Below are 18,454 nucleotides of genomic sequence, written 5' to 3' on the forward strand. Positions count from 1 at the left end.
ATACCATCATCCGCATGGCATTTTGATAGTGTGCAAAATGTATTTTTAGTTTTTAGTTTTTGCACAAGCAACACTCTGGATCGGTTTTCGACATTGAGTGCATCATCAGTAGTCAGGCTTGGCGATGACTGGTTTTAGACAGTTTCAACACGCAGTGTCTCATCATCAGCGTCAGTCAACGCTGATGAACTGCGGGATGGTTATAGGTAGGTGACGCCTGCTGTATATTTGTCATTTCCGTGCAGGTGTGGAATTTCATCCGGGTCCTCCGGTTTCCCCCTGCACATGAATTATAATCAATGTCCGTTGAGAGCAATTGGCTGCAATCAATGTCCACACGATGATGAGCTATAATTTGTGGCCAAGTCGCTTCTGAAAGAGAGCTATGTAGCTCAGTGGGACTTACCTGGTTAAAATATAAATGTAGTTTTCCAGTTACCTTCTCATTCTTCAGGCCGAGGTCGCGGTGCCCCCTAGAGACGAGAACCCGCCAGCCCCGCTCTGCGTGAGCGACACGCGGGGTAGACAGCGCTCCCCCTGCCGACGGGAAGAGGCAAAAGCCGAGAACTAAAAGCCTACAACACCTGGTATTCCCAGGCGGTCTCCCATCCAAGTACTAACCAGGCTCGACCCTGCTTAGCTTCCGAGATCGGACGAGATCGGGCGTATTCAGGGTGATATGGTCGTAGGCGAAAGCTCAGAGAAGATTTAGTAAATTCATCTCTAACTTGATCAGGTTTCTGCTGATGCTGTTTTCACAGAGAATGAGCGTTTCCCATGAAACTCGTGTGCACCACCAGCTGCAGATCGCGAGCCCAGAGCTCACTTCTGCCACTGTCAAGACCACAGCAGTGAAGCTGCTGAGCTGAGTTAGAATCCCGGGCACGGCTCACATCGGTGGTGTCGAGTGATATCCGAACCAGGTCAGCCTCTCTCCACCCCCACCACTTCCCCACCAACCCGCACAGTCCACCGGCGTGGTGAATCAATCAACCCCCAGGATCGTACAGACACGGCGTGTGACCAACGGATTAATGAAGTCTGCACGTTGTGGTCAAATACACACACACACGGACTGTACGTAAATATGGTCATTGATCTTCCTCTGAGATAGCTGCTCAGAACTGAGATGTTGCTCTAGAGGTGAGACCACCACTTGGGTTTGCACCGAGACGTCTTGAGTTGAACTCCACTGTGAATGCGAGGATGACTGCAGGCAGTGTCTTCACACAATAGGTTGTCACTTTGTCCAAAGGTGGGTCATAACTAAGTTATTGATGAATTTACTGAATCTCCTCTCAGCTTTCGCCTACGACCATATCACCCTGAATACGCCCGATCTCGTCCGATCTCGGAAGCTAAGCAGGGTCGAGCCTGGTTAGTACTTGGATGGGAGACCGCTTGGGAATACCAGGTGTTGTAGGCTTTTTGTTCTCGGCTTTTGCCTCTTTCCGTCGGCAGGGGGAGCGCTGTCTACCCCGCGTGTCGCATTCCGTGTCGTGCATTGTAGAGTTTTGTGCTCCACTAGGACCCACAGCTAACAGAGGGGACCTTGCACGTGAACGTCCCACAGTTCACCAGCGTTCACTCTGTTGATGAGACACTGATTGTCAAAACCAGCCCAGAGTTTGTTCCTGTATTTAACCATTGCTAATGAAACGATTCACTCCCAGGTCACTTGGCTGATGGGATGTGTAAAGAATTACTTTTATTTTGTGGATTTCGCGCTGCTCAATGCATTATCGCCGGTGCTGACAGGAAAGCATTCTCCTGCAATGCATTTACCTAGATAATTTCATCATTTTACTTTAAATATAAATGAGTATGATTTAGTAGCCATCATTTTTTTTTATTGATTAAAGGATGTGACTCAATCGCAACTAATAGTTCAACTGTTCTTACGCCAGTAAAAAAAAATTGGTCATCAAAATTCGTAGTTTTTAACATGTTATTCTCATCAGGTCCCGTCGTGTAAATGAGTGCAAGACGCCAACTCACATTCCCCACTATCCCCTCTGCAGTGGGCAGTGCACAACACCCCCTTGTTGCACCCCACTTCTATGTACAGAGATCCCCGCCCTCACGAACCCCCAGGGACCAGCGTGGACGCGCGGTCAAATAAGCCCCATTACCCACTCGGCATGTGGAGGCCCTCATCCAGCAGTGGATTGACAGAGGGCTGTGAACGTTCAATGAGGCAGCTCTAAATAAATGTTTTAGCCGTGCGCCAGAAATAAAAGTCACGTCGTAAACCCCAAAACTGACCAGCGTGGCGATACACCGTCAACAAAAACTATAACCGACGTGGTTTGGGCAGACTTTCATCCAGCAGTGGAAGCACAAAGGCTGTAAAACGAAGCTGTTGTCAGTTTCTAGCCGAGGTAGCGGTGCCCCCTAGAGACGAGAACCCGCCAGCCCCGCTCTGCGTGAGCGACTCGCACAGAGTGGAACTTGCATATTTAAGTCTGTGGGGAGCACTGCCAACTTTAGGTGAGCGTGTTACATTTGTTTAACAGCTCTTGCCGGATGAAGGCCTCCTCACAAGCCACTGTCATGTATATCGTGGTTATGCAATTTAACATCGAACTCTCAGCAAATAAAAACCTGATGAATTCCAATTCTGAATCCTAAGTAGTCAAGAGTTTGACCCTGAATAGGCAGTGCCCCCCTACAGACATTGAAATGCCAGCTCGGCTTCGTGCGTGTGAAATGTGGAGTAAATAGCGCCCCCTGGAGACACGAAAACGCAAAAAGTTTCTAAAAGCCTACAACACCTGGTATTCCCAGGCGGTCTCCCATCCAAGTACTAACCAGGCTCGACCCTGCTTAGCTTCCGAGATCGGACGAGATCGGGCGTATTCAGGGTGATATGGTCGTAGGCGAAAGCTCAGAGAAGATTCAGTAAATTCATCTCTAACTTGATCAGGATTCTGCTGATGCTGTTTTCACAGCGAATGAGCGATTCCCATGAAACTCGTGTTCACCATCAGCTGCAGATCGCGACCCCAGAGCTCACTTCTGCCACTGTCAAGACCACAGCCCTTAGGGCGCCGTGGCTCTCAGCGTCACGGTGTAGTGAAGCTGCTGAGCTGAGTTAGAATCCCGGGCACGGCTAACATCGATGGTGTCGAGTGATATGCGAACCAGGTCAGCCTCTCTCCACCCCCACCACTTCCCCACCAACCCGCACCGTCCACCAACGTGGTGAAGTATGCTCAATCAACCCCCGGGACAGGGATTCATCCATCAGTGGATGAACAAAGTCTGTACGTCACGGTTTAAATACACACAAAAACTGTATATAAATATGATCACAACTCTTCTCCTGAGATAGATGCTCAAATGGGAGGCTGCTGCTGCTGCTCCAGAGATGAGACCACTTGGCTTTGCACCGAGACGTCTTGAGTTGAACTCCACCGTGAATGCGAGGATGACTGCAGGCGGAGTCTTCACACTATGGGGAAGTTGAACAATTTTATTTCAAGATGAGTACCGGTACATTAGAGATGAATTTACTGAATCTTCACTGAGCTTTCGCCTACGACCATATCACCCTGAATACGCCCGATCTCGTCCGATCTCGGAAGCTAAGCAGGGTCGAGCCTGGTTAGTACTTGGATGGGAGACCGCCTGGGAATACCAGGTGTTGTAGGCTTTTTGTTCTCGGCTTTTGCCTCTTTCCGTCGGCAGGGGAAGCGCTGTCTACCCCGCGTGTCGCATTCCGTATCGTGCATTGTAGAGTTTTGTGCTCCACTAGGACCCACAGCTAACAGAGGGGACCTTGCACGTGAACGTCCCACAGTTCACCAGCGTTCACTCTGTTGATGAGACACTGATTGTCAAAACCAGCCCAGAGTTTGTTCCTGTATTTAACCATTGCTAATGAAACGATTCACTCCCAGGTCACTTGGCTGATGGGATGTGTAAAGAATTACTTTTATTTTGTGGATTTCGCGCTGCTCAATGCATTATCGCCGGTGCTGACAGGAAAGCATTCTCCTGCAATGCATTTACCTAGATAATTTCATCATTTTACTTTAAATATAAATGAGTATGATTTAGTAGCCATCATTTTTTTTTATTGATTAAAGGATGTGACTCAATCGCAACTAATAGTTCAACTGTTCTTACGCCAGTAAAAAAAAATTGGTCATCAAAATTCGTAGTTTTTAACATGTTATTCTCATCAGGTCCCGTCGTGTAAACGAGTGCAAGACGCCAACTCACATTCCCCACTATCCCCTCTGCAGTGGGCTGTGCACAACACCCCCTTGTTGCACCCCACTTCTATGTACAGAGATCCCCGCCCTCACGAACCCCCAGGGACCAGCGTGGACGCGCGGTCAAATAAGCCCCATTACCCACTCGGCATGTGGAGGCCCTCATCCAGCAGTGGATTGACAGAGGGCTGTTGAAGTTCAATCAGGCAGCTCTAAGTAAAATGTTTTATCCGTGCGCCAGAAATAAAAGTCACGTCGTAAACCCCAAAACTGACCAGCGTGGCGATATACGGTCAACAAAAACTATATCCGACGTGGTTTTGGCAGACTTTCATCCAGCAGTGGAAGCACAAAGGCAGTAAAACGAAGCTGTCGTCAGCTCGAGGCCGAGGTAGCGGTGCCCCCTAGAGACGAGAACACGCCAGCCCCGCTCTGCGTGAGCGACACGCACAGAGTGGAACTTGCATATTTAAGTCTGTGGGGAGCACTGCCAACTTTGGGTGAGCGGGTTACATTTGTTTAACAGCTCTTGCCGGATGAAGGCCTCCTCACAAGCCACTGTCATGTATATCGTGGTTATGCAATTTAACATCGAACTCTCAGCAAATAAAAACCTGGTGAATTCCAATTCTGAATCCCAAGTAGTCAAGAGTTTGACCCTGAATAGGCAGTGCCCCCCTACAGACATTGAAATGCCAGCTCGGCTTCGTGCGTGTGAAACGTGGACTAAATAGCGCCCCCTGGAGACACGAAAACGCAAAAACTTTCAAAAAGCCTACAACACCTGGTATTCCCAGGCGGTCTCCCATCCAAGTACTAACCAGGCTCGACCCTGCTTAGCTTCCGAGATCGGACGAGATCGGGCGTATTCAGGGTGATATGGTCGTAGGCGAAAGCTCAGTGAAGATTCAGTAAATTCATCTCTAACTTGATCAGGATTCTGCTGATGCTGTTTTCACAGCGAATGAGCGTTTCCCATGAAACTCGTGTTCACCATCAGCTGCAGATCGCGAGCCCAGAGCTCACTTCTGCCACTGTCAAGACCACAGCCCTTAGGGCGCCGTGGCTCTCAGCGTCACGGTGCAGTGAAGCTGCTGAGCTGAGTTAGAATCCCGGGCACGGCTAATATCGGTGGTGTCGAGTGATATCCGAACCAGGTCAGCCTCTCTCCACCCCCACCACTTGTCCACCAACCCGCACCGTCCACCAGCGTGGTGAAGTATGCTCAATCAACCCCCAGGACAGGGATTCATCCATCAGTGGATAAACAAAGTGTGTACGTCATGGTTTAAATACACACAAATACACACAAATACTCTATATAAATATGATCACAACTCTTCTTCTGAGATAGATGCTCAACTGGGAGGCTGCTGCTGCTGCTCCAGAGATGAGACCACTTGGCTTTGCACCGAGACGTCTTGAGTTGAACTCCACCGTGAATGCGAGGATGACTGCTGGAGTTATCTTCACACTATGGGGAAGTTGAACAATTTTATTCCAAAATGAGTACCGGTACATTAGAGATGAATTTACTGAAGCTTCACTGAGTTCTCGCCTACGACCATATCACCCTGAATACGCCCGATCTCGTCCGATCTCGGAAGCTAAGCAGGGTCGAGCCTGGTTAGTACTTGGATGGGAGACCGCCTGGGAATACCAGCTGTTGTAGGCTTTTTGTCCTCGGCTTTTGCCTCTTCCCGTCGGCAGGGGGAGCGCTGTCTACCCCGCGTGTCGCTCACGCAGAGGGGGCTGGCGGGTTCTCGTCTCTAGGAGGCACCGCTACCTCGGCCTCAAGAATCAGAAGGTAACTGGAAAACTACATTTATATTTTTAAATCCTTTATATTAAGTTCGCTTGCTTGCGTGCTTGCGTGCTTGCTTGCTTACGACCGTGCAAACCTTTCGGTCGTTTTTTAACCCACTTCCCGTGATCCAATCGAGCTGCCATTTTGCACACAGACTCGTTGTGCGAGACAATTAATGTTCGTGTAAAATTTGTTCTAAAATTTTACACTGTTTAGGGAAAACAAATTAAATATTTAATTACCAATTGTTTAATACTGCAGACAATCATCTGACCCATAGGTGGCAGCCATCTCAAGCCAGAGGACGAGAGGACTCTAGCCGCCACGCATATAAAGGATTTAGAGTGAAAAACTTTGTTTTTACGGGTTATACTTATTAAATCCTTTATATTAAGTTCGCGTGCTTGCTTGCTTGCGTGCTTGCTTGCTTAGGACCGTGCAAATCTTTCGGTCGTTTTAAAACCCACTTCCCGTGATCCAATCGAGCTGACATTTTCCACACAGACTCGTTGTGCCAGACAATTATTGTTCGTGAAAAAAATATTCCCAAAATCTTACACTTTTTACGGAAAACAAATTAAATATTTAATTACCAATTGCTTAATACTGGCAGACAATCATCTGACCCATAGGTGGCAGCCATCTCAAGCCAGAGGACGAGAAGACTCTAGCCGCCACGCATATAAAGGATTTATAGTGAAAAACTTTGTTTTTACGGGTTTACTTGTTACCAGGTAAGGCCCACTCAGCTACATAGCTCTTTTTCAGAAGCGACCTGGCCACAAATGATAGCTCAACGAAGTGGCTTATTATCACGTGGACATTTCGAGCAGCCAATTATTCTAAAGAAGCTCATTTCCCATCAAGCCATTTGAGCTAAGATTATCTTTTGCAAGGGCGACTCGGCCGGCAGACATCACAGCATTCCAGAATAAAATGAAAAAAAGTAGAAATGATGTCAAATGACATTCACACTTAAACTTTAGTTATTTTATTCACAGAGACACTTTTAATGATGACAGAGGTGGCACCATGGAGATATGTTTTCTACCTACGTGACTTTACCAATAGAACCAAAGAGTTTGAAGAAACTAGGTGGTTCCGAACACTTTGCGGCAGCTACCTTAAATACCTTGATCCAAATTGACACTGATACGATACGGCTGAAAGAGGGCAAACTAAAATATTTAATTCCTAGACTTGGACGAGAACCCGCCAGCCCCCTCTGCGTGAGCGACACGCGGGCAGACAGCGCTCCCCCTGCCGACGGGAAGAGGAAAAAGCCGAGAACAAAAAGCCTACAACACCTGGTATTCCCAGGCGGTCTCCCATCCAAGTACTAACCAGGCTCGACCCTGCTTAGCTTCCGAGATCGGACGAGATCGGGCGTATTCAGGGTGATATGGTCGTAGGCCAGGGGTCTGCAACCTTTAAGACATAAAGAGCCACTTGGACCCGTTTCCGAAGGAAAAAATAAACTGGGAGCCGCAAAACCATTGCAACATTTAAAACAAATATAACACTGCATATATTGTTTCTTACCTTATTGCTATATATATAGGATCGTGCAGTCAGCTGTCAATCTGAATAAAAAAATGACTTTTTCACTTAACAATGTAAAATATATTTTTGCAAATTAATAGCTAAATTACCTGGTTAATGGGATTTTTGCTCCTGAACCTCAGTGCACAGTGTCTGCACATCAGGGCTGTAAGACGTCACCTTCATTTTCACACAGGCTTGCAAGCTGTCATCTGTGAGGCGTGATCGATGTTTGTTTTTAATATAGTTCATGTTGGAGAAGATCTGCTCACATACATATGTGGAGCCGAAGATCGACAGGACTCCAAATGCATACTTTTTCATGTTTATATAAGTGTTGGGGATGGCATTCCATGTTTCGAATACAAGTTTGTCCTGTTTGGGAAGGTTTTCAATATCACTCCATTTATGATTCTGAGCCAGAATGGCCTTCTGACGGGCAACATCCTCAAGAGTAGCGGTCAAGCATTTGAACTTGGACACCCATATATCTTTGTCGGCTATATCGGCCAGTTCCATCTCAAGATCAGGTTGACTTACACCTGCAAATGCAGTCATATTCAATAGGGATGGATCGATCGCCAGGGGAGTGACAGGGAATGATAATGTCGTTTTTTCCTCTCTGAACTCACAGAATCGTTTCCCAAACGAACTTTGCATTGTGGTGATTGCAGACTTGAAATATTCCAAATTTATCGTATCATGACTTTGTTTGAACTCTCTCAAAGAGGGAAAGTGAGACAGTGTACCTCTCTGTAAATCTTTGACAAACACTGTCAACTTGCGCTCGAATGCCAAAACCTCCTCCAGCATGTGCAGGGCTGTGCCTCCTTTCCCCTGAAGGGTTGTATTTAGCGTGTTTAGATGTGCTGTCATGTCTACCATAAAATGTAATTTTTCCAGCCACTCTGGCTGTTCCAGCTCAGCAAAGGTGAGCTCTTTGTTGCCCAGGAAGGTTTTTACTTCTTCCAAACATGTGACAAAGCAACGGCAACGTTATTGCCTGTCACCGGGCGGGCAGTGTGGAGCGGAGCGGCGACCTGTCAGCAGCGGCAACGCCAGAGCAGGTGTCACAGTGCGCCTCCTCCCCTCGCTAGCATCCGCCCCGGAGCCGCGGTCAAGGTTCAAAAGAGCCGCATGCGGCTCCGGAGCCGCAGGTTGCCGACCCCTGTCGTAGGCGAAAGCTCAGAGAAGATTTAGTAAATTCATCTCTAACTTGATCAGGATTCTGCTGATGCTGTTTTCACAGCGAATGAGCGTTTCCCATGAAACTCGTGTTCACCATCAGCTGCAGATCGCGAGCCCAGAGCTCACTTCTGCCACTGTCAAGACCACAGCCCTTTGGGCGCCGTGGCTCTCAGCGTCACGGTGCAGTGAAGCTGCTGAGCTGAGTTAGAATCCCGGGCACGGCTAACATCGGTGGTGTCGAGTGATATCCGCACCAGGTCAGCCTCTCTCCACCCCCACCACTTCCCCACCAACCCGCACCGTCCACCAGCGTGGTGAAGTATGCTCAATCAACCCCCGGGACAGGGATTCATCCATCAGTGGATGAACAAAGTGTGTACGTCACGGTTTAAATACACACAAAAACTGTATATAAGTATGATCACAACTCTTCTCCTGAGATAGATGCTCAACTGGGAGGCTGCTGCTGCTGCTCCAGAGATGAGACCACTTGGCTTTGCACCGAGACGTCTTGAGTTGAACTCCACTGTGAATGCGAGGATGACTGCAGGCAGTGTCTTCACACAATAGGTTGTCACTTTGTCCAAAGGTGGGTCATAACTAAGTTATTGATGAATTTACTGAATCTCCTCTCAGCTTTCGCCTACGACCATATCACCCTGAATACGCCCGATCTCGTCCGATCTCGGAAGCTAAGCAGGGTCGAGCCTGGTTAGTACTTGGATGGGAGACCGCTTGGGAATACCAGGTGTTGTAGGCTTTTTGTTCTCGGCTTTTGCCTCTTTCCGTCGGCAGGGGGAGCGCTGTCTACCCCGCGTGTCGCATTCCGTGTCGTGCATTGTAGAGTTTTGTGCTCCACTAGGACCCACAGCTAACAGAGGGGACCTTGCACGTGAACGTCCCACAGTTCACCAGCGTTCACTCTGTTGATGAGACACTGATTGTCAAAACCAGCCCAGAGTTTGTTCCTGTATTTAACCATTGCTAATGAAACGATTCACTCCCAGGTCACTTGGCTGATGGGATGTGTAAAGAATTACTTTTATTTTGTGGATTTCGCGCTGCTCAATGCATTATCGCCGGTGCTGACAGGAAAGCATTCTCCTGCAATGCATTTACCTAGATAATTTCATCATTTTACTTTAAATATAAATGAGTATGATTTAGTAGCCATCATTTTTTTTTATTGATTAAAGGATGTGACTCAATCGCAACTAATAGTTCAACTGTTCTTACGCCAGTAAAAAAAAATTGGTCATCAAAATTCGTAGTTTTTAACATGTTATTCTCATCAGGTCCCGTCGTGTAAATGAGTGCAAGACGCCAACTCACATTCCCCACTATCCCCTCTGCAGTGGGCAGTGCACAACACCCCCTTGTTGCACCCCACTTCTATGTACAGAGATCCCCGCCCTCACGAACCCCCAGGGACCAGCGTGGACGCGCGGTCAAATAAGCCCCATTACCCACTCGGCATGTGGAGGCCCTCATCCAGCAGTGGATTGACAGAGGGCTGTGAACGTTCAATGAGGCAGCTCTAAATAAATGTTTTAGCCGTGCGCCAGAAATAAAAGTCACGTCGTAAACCCCAAAACTGACCAGCGTGGCGATACACCGTCAACAAAAACTATAACCGACGTGGTTTGGGCAGACTTTCATCCAGCAGTGGAAGCACAAAGGCTGTAAAACGAAGCTGTTGTCAGTTTCTAGCCGAGGTAGCGGTGCCCCCTAGAGACGAGAACCCGCCAGCCCCGCTCTGCGTGAGCGACTCGCACAGAGTGGAACTTGCATATTTAAGTCTGTGGGGAGCACTGCCAACTTTAGGTGAGCGTGTTACATTTGTTTAACAGCTCTTGCCGGATGAAGGCCTCCTCACAAGCCACTGTCATGTATATCGTGGTTATGCAATTTAACATCGAACTCTCAGCAAATAAAAACCTGATGAATTCCAATTCTGAATCCTAAGTAGTCAAGAGTTTGACCCCCTACAGACATTGAAATGCCAGCTCGGCTTCGTGCGTGTGAAATGTGGAGTAAATAGCGCCCCCTGGAGACACGAAAACGCAAAAAGTTTCTAAAAGCCTACAACACCTGGTATTCCCAGGCGGTCTCCCATCCAAGTACTAACCAGGCTCGACCCTGCTTAGCTTCCGAGATCGGACGAGATCGGGCGTATTCAGGGTGATATGGTCGTAGGCGAAAGCTCAGAGAAGATTCAGTAAATTCATCTCTAACTTGATCAGGATTCTGCTGATGCTGTTTTCACAGCGAATGAGCGATTCCCATGAAACTCGTGTTCACCATCAGCTGCAGATCGCGACCCCAGAGCTCACTTCTGCCACTGTCAAGACCACAGCCCTTAGGGCGCCGTGGCTCTCAGCGTCACGGTGTAGTGAAGCTGCTGAGCTGAGTTAGAATCCCGGGCACGGCTAACATCGATGGTGTCGAGTGATATGCGAACCAGGTCAGCCTCTCTCCACCCCCACCACTTCCCCACCAACCCGCACCGTCCACCAACGTGGTGAAGTATGCTCAATCAACCCCCGGGACAGGGATTCATCCATCAGTGGATGAACAAAGTCTGTACGTCACGGTTTAAATACACACAAAAACTGTATATAAATATGATCACAACTCTTCTCCTGAGATAGATGCTCAAATGGGAGGCTGCTGCTGCTGCTCCAGAGATGAGACCACTTGGCTTTGCACCGAGACGTCTTGAGTTGAACTCCACCGTGAATGCGAGGATGACTGCAGGCGGAGTCTTCACACTATGGGGAAGTTGAACAATTTTATTTCAAGATGAGTACCGGTACATTAGAGATGAATTTACTGAATCTTCACTGAGCTTTCGCCTACGACCATATCACCCTGAATACGCCCGATCTCGTCCGATCTCGGAAGCTAAGCAGGGTCGAGCCTGGTTAGTACTTGGATGGGAGACCGCCTGGGAATACCAGGTGTTGTAGGCTTTTTGTTCTCGGCTTTTGCCTCTTTCCGTCGGCAGGGGAAGCGCTGTCTACCCCGCGTGTCGCATTGGGTGTCGTGCATTGTAGAGTTTTGTGCTCCACTAGGACCCACAGCTAACAGAGGGGACCTTGCACGTGAACGTCCCACAGTTCACCAGCGTTCACTCACTCTGTTGGTGAGACACTGATTGTCAAAACCAACCCAGAGTTTGTTCCTGTGTTCAACCTTTGCCAATGAAACGATTCACTTTCAGGTCACCTGGCTGATGGGATGTGTAAAGAAATAATCTTATTTTGTGGATTTCGCGATGCTCAATGCATTATCGCCGGTGCTGACAGGAATGCATTCTCCTACAATACCATTGTGCCAAGAGAATTTCATAATTTTACTTTTAATATAAATTAGTATGATTTAGTAGCCATAATTTTTGATCGATTAAAGGATGCAACTCAATCGCAACTAATAGTTCAACTGTTCTAACGCCAACAAAAAAAACTGGTCATCAAAATGCATAGTTTTTAACGTGTTGTTTTTATCAGGTCCCGTGGTGTAAATAAGTGCAAAACGTCAACTCTAATTCCCCACTATCCCCTCTGCAGTGGGCTGTGCACAACACCCGCTTGTTGCACCCCACTTCTATGTACAGAGATTCCCGCCCTCACGAACCCCCAGGGACCAGCGTGGACACGCGGTCAAATAAGCCCCAATTACCCGCTCGGCATGTGGAGCCCTCATCCAGCAGCGGATTGACAGAGGGCTGTTGAAGTTCGATCCCGCAGCTCTAAATGATTTGTTATCCGTGCGCCAGAAATAAAAGTCAGGTCGTGAAACGTGGACTAAATAGCGCCCCCTTGAGACACGAAAAAGCAAAAACTTTTTAAAAGCCTACAACACCTGGTATTCCCAGGCGGTCTCCCATCCAAGTACTAACCAGGCTCGACCCTGCTTAGCTTCCGAGATCGGACGAGATCGGACGAGATCGGGCGTATTCAGGGTGATATGGTCGTAGGCGAGAGCTCAGAGGAGATTTAGTAAACTTATCTCTAACCTAGTTGTGACCCACCTTTGGACAACGTAACTTAATTTATTTTGTAAAAACACCGCCTGCAGTCATCCTCGCATTCACAGTGGAGTTCAACTCAAGACGTCTCGGTGCAAACCCAAGTGGTGGTCTCACCTCTGGAGCAACATCTCAGTTCTGAGCAGCTATCTCAGAGGAAGATCAATGACCATATTTACGTATAGTCCGTGTGTGTGTGTATTTGACCACAACGTGCAGACTTCATTAATCCGTTGGTCACACGCCTTGTCTGTACGATCCTGGGGGTTGATTGAGCATACTTCACCACGCCGGTGGACGGTGCGGGTTGGTGGGGAAGTGGTGGGGGTGGAGAGAGGCTGACCTGGTTCGGATATCACTCGACACCACCGATATTAGCCGTGCCCGGGATTCTAACTCAGCTCAGCAGCTTCACTGCACCGTGACGCTGAGAGCCACGGCGCCCTAAGGGCTGTGGTCTTGACAGTGGCAGAAGTGAGCTCTGGGCTCGCGATCTGTAGCTGGTGGTGAACACGAGTTTTGTGGGTAACATTGACTCGCTGTGAAAATATCATCAGCCGTATCAGCCGGAATAATTGTCGCTGGGTATAAGTTTACTAAATCTCCTCTCAGATTTCGCCTACGACCATATCACCCTGAATACGCCCGATCTCGTCCGATCTCGGAAGCTAAGCAGGGTCGAGCCTGGTTAGTACTTGGATGGGAGACCGCCTGGGAATACCAGGTGTTATAGGCTTTTTGTTCTCGGCTTTTGCCTCTTTCCGTCGGCAGGGGAAGCGCTGTCTACCCCGCGTGTCGCATTCCGTGTCGTGCATTGTAGAGTTTTGTGCTCCACTAGGACCCACAGCTAACAGAGGGGACCTTGCACGTGAACGTCACACAGTTCACCAGCGTTCACTCTGTTGATGAGACACTGATTGTCAAAACCAGCCCAGAGTTTGTTCCTGTATTTAACCATTGCTAATGAAACGATTCACTCCCAGGTCACTTGGCTGATGGGATGTGTAAAGAATTACTTTTATTTTGTGGATTTCGCGCTGCTCAATGCATTATCGCCGGTGCTGACAGGAAAGCATTCTGCTGCAATGCATTTACCTAGATAATTTCATCATTTTACTTTAAATATAAATGAGTATGATTTAGTAGCCATCATTTTTTTTTATTGATTAAAGGATGTGACTCAATCGCAACTAATAGTTCAACTGTTCTTACGCCAGTAAAAAAAAATTGGTCATCAAAATTCGTAGTTTTTAACATGTTATTCTCATCAGGTCCCGTCGTGTAAACGAGTGCAAGACGCCAACTCACATTCCCCACTATCCCCTCTGCAGTGGGCAGTGCACAACACCCCCTTGTTGCACCCCACTTCTATGTACAGAGATCCCCGCCCTCACGAACCCCCAGGGACCAGCGTGGACGCGCGGTCAAATAAGCCCCATTACCCACTCGGCATGTGGAGGCCCTCATCCAGCAGTGGATTGACAGAGGGCTGTGAACGTTCAATGAGGCAGCTCTAAATAAATGTTTTAGCCGTGCGCCAGAAATAAAAGTCACGTCGTAAACCCCAAAACTGACCAGCGTGGCGATACACGGTCAACAAAAACTATAACCGACGTGGTTTGGGCAGACTTTCATCCAGCAGTGGAAGCACAAAGGCTGTAAAACGAAGCTGTTGTCAGCTTGAGGCCGAGGTAGCGGTGCCCCCTAGAGACGAGAACCCGCCAGCCCCGCTCTGCGTGAGCGACTAGCACAGAGTGGAACTTGCATATTTAAGTCTGTGGGGAGCACTGCCAACTTTGGGTGAGCGTGTTACATTTGTTTAACAGCTCTTGCCGGATGAAGGCCTCCTCACAAGCCACTGTCATGTATATCGTGGTTATGCAATTTAACATCGAACTCTCAGCAAATAAAAACCTGATGAATTCCAATTCTGAATCCCAAGTAGTCAAGAGTTTGACCCTGAATAGGCAGTGCCCCCCTACAGACATTGAAACGCCAGTTCGGCTTCGTGCGTGTGAAACGTGGACTAAATAGCGCCCCCTGGAGACACGAAAACGCAAAAACTTTCAAAAAGCCTACAACACCTGGTATTCCCAGGCGGTCTCCCATCCAAGTACTAACCAGGCTCGACCCTGCTTAGCTTCCGAGATCGGAGGTATTCAGGGTGATATGGTCGTAGGCGAAAGCTCAGAGAAGATTCAGTAAATTCATCTCTAACGTTATCAGGTTTCTCTGATGCTGTTTTCACAGCGAATGAGCGATTCCCATGAAACTCGTGATCACCATCAGCTGCAGATCGCGAGCCCAGAGCTCACTTCTGCCACTGTCAAGACCACAGCCCTTAGGGCGCCGTGGCTCTCAGCGTCACAGTGCAGTGAAGCTGCTGAGCTGAGTTAGAATCCCGGGGACGGCTAACATCGGTGGTGTCGAGTGATATGCGAACCAGGTCAGCCTCTCTCCACCCCCACCACTTGTCCACCAACCCGCACCGTCCACCAGCGTGGTGAAGTATGCTCAATCAACCCCCAGGACAGGGATTCATCCATCAGTGGATAAACAAAGTGTGTACGTCATGGTTTAAATACACACAAATACACACAAATACTCTATATAAATATGATCACAACTCTTCTCCTGAGATAGATGCTGAACTGGGAGGCTGCTGCTGCTGCTCCAGAGCTGAGACCACTTGGCTTTGCACCGAGACGTCTTGAGTTGAACTCCACCGTGAATGCGAGGATGACTGCAGGCGGAGTCTTCACACTATGGGGAAGTTGAACAATTTTATTTCAAGATGAGTACCGGTACATTAGAGATGAATTTACTGAATCTTCACTGAGCTTTCGCCTACGACCATATCACCCTGAATACGCCCGATCTCGTCCGATCTCGGAAGCTAAGCAGGGTCGAGCCTGGTTAGTACTTGGATGGGAGACCGCCTGGGAATACCAGGTGTTGTAGGCTTTTTGTTCTCGGCTTTTGCCTCTTTCCGTCGGCAGGGGGAGCGCTGTCTACCCCGCGTGTCGCATTCCGTGTCGTGCATTGTAGAGTTTTGTGCTCCACTAGGACCCACAGCTAACAGAGGGGACCTTGCACGTGAACGTCCCACAGTTCACCAGCGTTCACTCACTCTGTTGGTGAGACACTGATTGTCAAAACCAGCCCAGAGTTTGTTCCTGTGTTCAACCTTTGCCAATGAAACGATTCACTTTCAGGTCACCTGGCTGATGGGATGTGTAAAGAATTACTTTTATTTTGTGGATTTCGCGCTGCTCAATGCATTATCGCCGGTGCTGACAGGAAAGCATTCTGCTGCAATGCATTTACCTAGATAATTTCATCATTTTACTTTAAATATAAATGAGTATGATTTAGTAGCCATCATTTTTTTTTTATTGATTAAAGGATGTGACTCAATCGCAACTAATAGTTCAACTGTTCTTACGCCAGTAAAAAAAAATTGGTCATCAAAATTCGTAGTTTTTAACATGTTATTCTCATCAGGTCCCATAATGTAAATAAGTGCAAAACGCCAACTCTCATTCCCCACTATCCCCTCTTCAGAGGGCAGTGCACAACACCCGCTTGTTGCACCCCACTTCTATGTACAGAGATTCCCGCCCTCACGAACCCCCAGGGACCAGCGTGGACGCGCGGTCAAATAAGCCCCAGCAGGGTCGAGCCTGGTTAGTATTCGGCATGTGGAGGCCCTCATCCAGCAGTGGATTGACAGAGGGCTGTGAACGTTCAATGAGGCAGCTCTAAATAAATGTTTTAGCCGTGCGCCAGAAATAAAAGTGACGTCGCAAACCCAAAAACTGACCAGCGTGGCGATACACGGTTAACAAAAACTATAACCGACGTGGTTTTGGCAGACTTTCATCCAGCAGTGGACGCATAAAAGCAGTAAAGCGAAGCTGTCGTCAGCTTGAGGCCGAGGTAGCGGTGCCCCCTAGAGACGAGAACCCGCCAGCCCCGCTCTGCGTGAGCGACTCGCACAGAGTGGAACTTGCATATTTAAGTCTGTGGGGAGCTCTGCCAACTCGGGGTGAGCCTGTGTTCCATTTGTTTAACAGCTCTTGGTCATATTCTTGGTTCTTTCGGTAAAGTCACGTAGAAGGGAAATAATGAAATAAAATACATTCAACAAGAAAATTCTCACGACGTTTCGATTGCAACACAAGCAATCATCATCAGGTGTGAAAACCACAGGAGTGAATCGTTTCATTAGCAATGGTTGACCACAGGAACAAACTCTGGGCTGGTTTTGACAATCAGTGTCTCACCAACAGAGTGAGTGAACGCTGGTGAACTGCGGGATGTTCATATGCAAGGGCCCCTCTGTTAGCTGTGGGTCCCAGTGGAGCACAAAACTCTACAATGCACGACACGGAATGCGACACGCGGGGTAGACAGCGCTCCCCCTGCCGACGGAAAGAGGCAAAAGCCGAGAACAAAAAGCCTACAACACCTGGTATTCCCAGGCGGTCTCCCATCCAAGTACTAACCAGGCTCGACCCTGCTTAGCTTCCGAGATCGGACGAGATCGGGCGTATTCAGGGTGATATGGTCGTAGGCGAAAGCGCAGTGAAGATTCAGTAAATTCATCTCTAACGTTATCAGGATTCTGCTGATGCTGTTTTCACAGCGAATGAGCGTTTCCCATGAAACTCGTGTTCACCACCAGCTACAGATCGCGAGCCCAGAGCTCACTTCTGCCACTGTCAAGACCACAGCCCTTAGGGCGCCGTGGCTCTCAGCGTCACGGTGCAGTGAAGCTGCTGAGCTGAGTTAGAATCCCGGGCACGGCTAACATCGGTGGTGTCGAGTGATATCCGCACCAGGTCAGCCTCTCTCCACCCCCACCACTTCCCCACCAACCCGCACCGTCCACCAGCGTGGTGAAGTATGCTCAATCAACCCCCAGGACAGGACAGACACGGCGTGTTGTAGGGATTCATCCATCAGTGGATGAACAAAGTCTGGACGTCATGGTTTAAACACACACACACGTACTGTATATACATATGGTGACAACTTTTACTCTGAGATAGCTGCTCAGAACTGAGATGTTGCTCCAGAGCTGAGACCACCACTTGGGTTTGCACCGAGACGTCTCGAGTTGAACTCCACCGTGAATGCGAGGATGACTGCTGGAGTTATCTTCACACTATGGGGAAGTTGAACAATTTTATTTCAAGATGAGTACCCGTACATTAGAGATGAATTTAGTGAATCTTCACCGAGCTTTCGCCTACGACCATATCACCCTGAATACGCCCGATCTCGGAAGCTAAGCAGGGTCGAGCCTGGTTAGTACTAGGATGGCAGACTGCCTGGGAATACCAGGTGTTGTAGGCTTTTTGTTCTCGGCTTTTGCCTCTTCCCGTCGGCAGGGGGAGCGCTGTCTACCCCGCGTGTCGCATTCCGTGTCGTGCATTGTAGAGTGTTGCGCTCCACTGGGACCCACAGCTAACAGAGGGGCCCTTGCATATGAACGTCCCGCAGATCACCAGCGTTCACTCGCTCTGTTGGTGAGACACTGATTGTCAAAACCAGCCCAGAGTTTGTTCCTGTGGTCAACCAATGCTAATGAAACCATTCACACTTAGGTCGCCTGGCTGATGGGATTCGTACGGCGTAACAACCCGATTTGCACTGCACTTG

The 18,454-nt window shown here is 48.5% G+C and overlaps 13 non-coding genes and 3 pseudogenes across 13 annotated transcripts; 8 read left to right on the plus strand and 8 right to left on the minus strand.

The window, feature by feature from the left end:
• Window positions 1-572: 572 nt before the first annotated feature.
• LOC144940985 (5S ribosomal RNA) lies at window positions 573-691 on the minus strand. Its single transcript, XR_013639197.1, has one exon. It is a non-coding gene; the product is annotated as a 5S ribosomal RNA (ribosomal RNA).
• Window positions 692-1,307: 616 nt separating this feature from the next.
• On the plus strand, window positions 1,308-1,426 carry LOC144940998 (5S ribosomal RNA). The gene has a single exon (XR_013639209.1). It is a non-coding gene; the product is annotated as a 5S ribosomal RNA (ribosomal RNA).
• A 1,336-nt stretch (window positions 1,427-2,762) lies between these two features.
• On the minus strand, window positions 2,763-2,881 carry LOC144940997 (5S ribosomal RNA). The gene has a single exon (XR_013639208.1). It is a non-coding gene; the product is annotated as a 5S ribosomal RNA (ribosomal RNA).
• A 655-nt stretch (window positions 2,882-3,536) lies between these two features.
• Window positions 3,537-3,655, plus strand: LOC144941008 (5S ribosomal RNA). Its single transcript, XR_013639217.1, has one exon. It is a non-coding gene; the product is annotated as a 5S ribosomal RNA (ribosomal RNA).
• A 1,337-nt stretch (window positions 3,656-4,992) lies between these two features.
• LOC144940949 (5S ribosomal RNA) lies at window positions 4,993-5,111 on the minus strand. Its single transcript, XR_013639171.1, has one exon. It is a non-coding gene; the product is annotated as a 5S ribosomal RNA (ribosomal RNA).
• A 665-nt stretch (window positions 5,112-5,776) lies between these two features.
• LOC144941005 (5S ribosomal RNA) lies at window positions 5,777-5,895 on the plus strand. The gene has a single exon (XR_013639216.1). It is a non-coding gene; the product is annotated as a 5S ribosomal RNA (ribosomal RNA).
• A 1,427-nt stretch (window positions 5,896-7,322) lies between these two features.
• LOC144940958 (5S ribosomal RNA) lies at window positions 7,323-7,441 on the minus strand. The gene has a single exon (XR_013639172.1). It is a non-coding gene; the product is annotated as a 5S ribosomal RNA (ribosomal RNA).
• Window positions 7,442-9,398: 1,957 nt separating this feature from the next.
• LOC144940999 (5S ribosomal RNA) lies at window positions 9,399-9,517 on the plus strand. Its single transcript, XR_013639210.1, has one exon. It is a non-coding gene; the product is annotated as a 5S ribosomal RNA (ribosomal RNA).
• A 1,319-nt stretch (window positions 9,518-10,836) lies between these two features.
• Window positions 10,837-10,955, minus strand: LOC144940962 (5S ribosomal RNA). Its single transcript, XR_013639175.1, has one exon. It is a non-coding gene; the product is annotated as a 5S ribosomal RNA (ribosomal RNA).
• A 655-nt stretch (window positions 10,956-11,610) lies between these two features.
• On the plus strand, window positions 11,611-11,729 carry LOC144940966 (5S ribosomal RNA). The gene has a single exon (XR_013639179.1). It is a non-coding gene; the product is annotated as a 5S ribosomal RNA (ribosomal RNA).
• Window positions 11,730-12,609: 880 nt separating this feature from the next.
• LOC144941006 (5S ribosomal RNA) lies at window positions 12,610-12,738 on the minus strand (annotated as a pseudogene).
• Window positions 12,739-13,404: 666 nt separating this feature from the next.
• Window positions 13,405-13,523, plus strand: LOC144941001 (5S ribosomal RNA). The gene has a single exon (XR_013639212.1). It is a non-coding gene; the product is annotated as a 5S ribosomal RNA (ribosomal RNA).
• A 1,336-nt stretch (window positions 13,524-14,859) lies between these two features.
• On the minus strand, window positions 14,860-14,968 carry LOC144940951 (5S ribosomal RNA; annotated as a pseudogene).
• A 664-nt stretch (window positions 14,969-15,632) lies between these two features.
• On the plus strand, window positions 15,633-15,751 carry LOC144940967 (5S ribosomal RNA). Its single transcript, XR_013639180.1, has one exon. It is a non-coding gene; the product is annotated as a 5S ribosomal RNA (ribosomal RNA).
• A 1,495-nt stretch (window positions 15,752-17,246) lies between these two features.
• LOC144940968 (5S ribosomal RNA) lies at window positions 17,247-17,365 on the minus strand. Its single transcript, XR_013639181.1, has one exon. It is a non-coding gene; the product is annotated as a 5S ribosomal RNA (ribosomal RNA).
• A 674-nt stretch (window positions 17,366-18,039) lies between these two features.
• LOC144940954 (5S ribosomal RNA) lies at window positions 18,040-18,148 on the plus strand (annotated as a pseudogene).
• The last annotated feature ends 306 nt before the right edge of the window (window positions 18,149-18,454 follow it).

Source organism: Lampetra fluviatilis, chromosome 23 (assembly GCF_964198595.1).
Source record: "Lampetra fluviatilis chromosome 23, kcLamFluv1.1, whole genome shotgun sequence".
Classification (NCBI taxonomy): Eukaryota; Metazoa; Chordata; class Hyperoartia; order Petromyzontiformes; family Petromyzontidae; genus Lampetra; species Lampetra fluviatilis.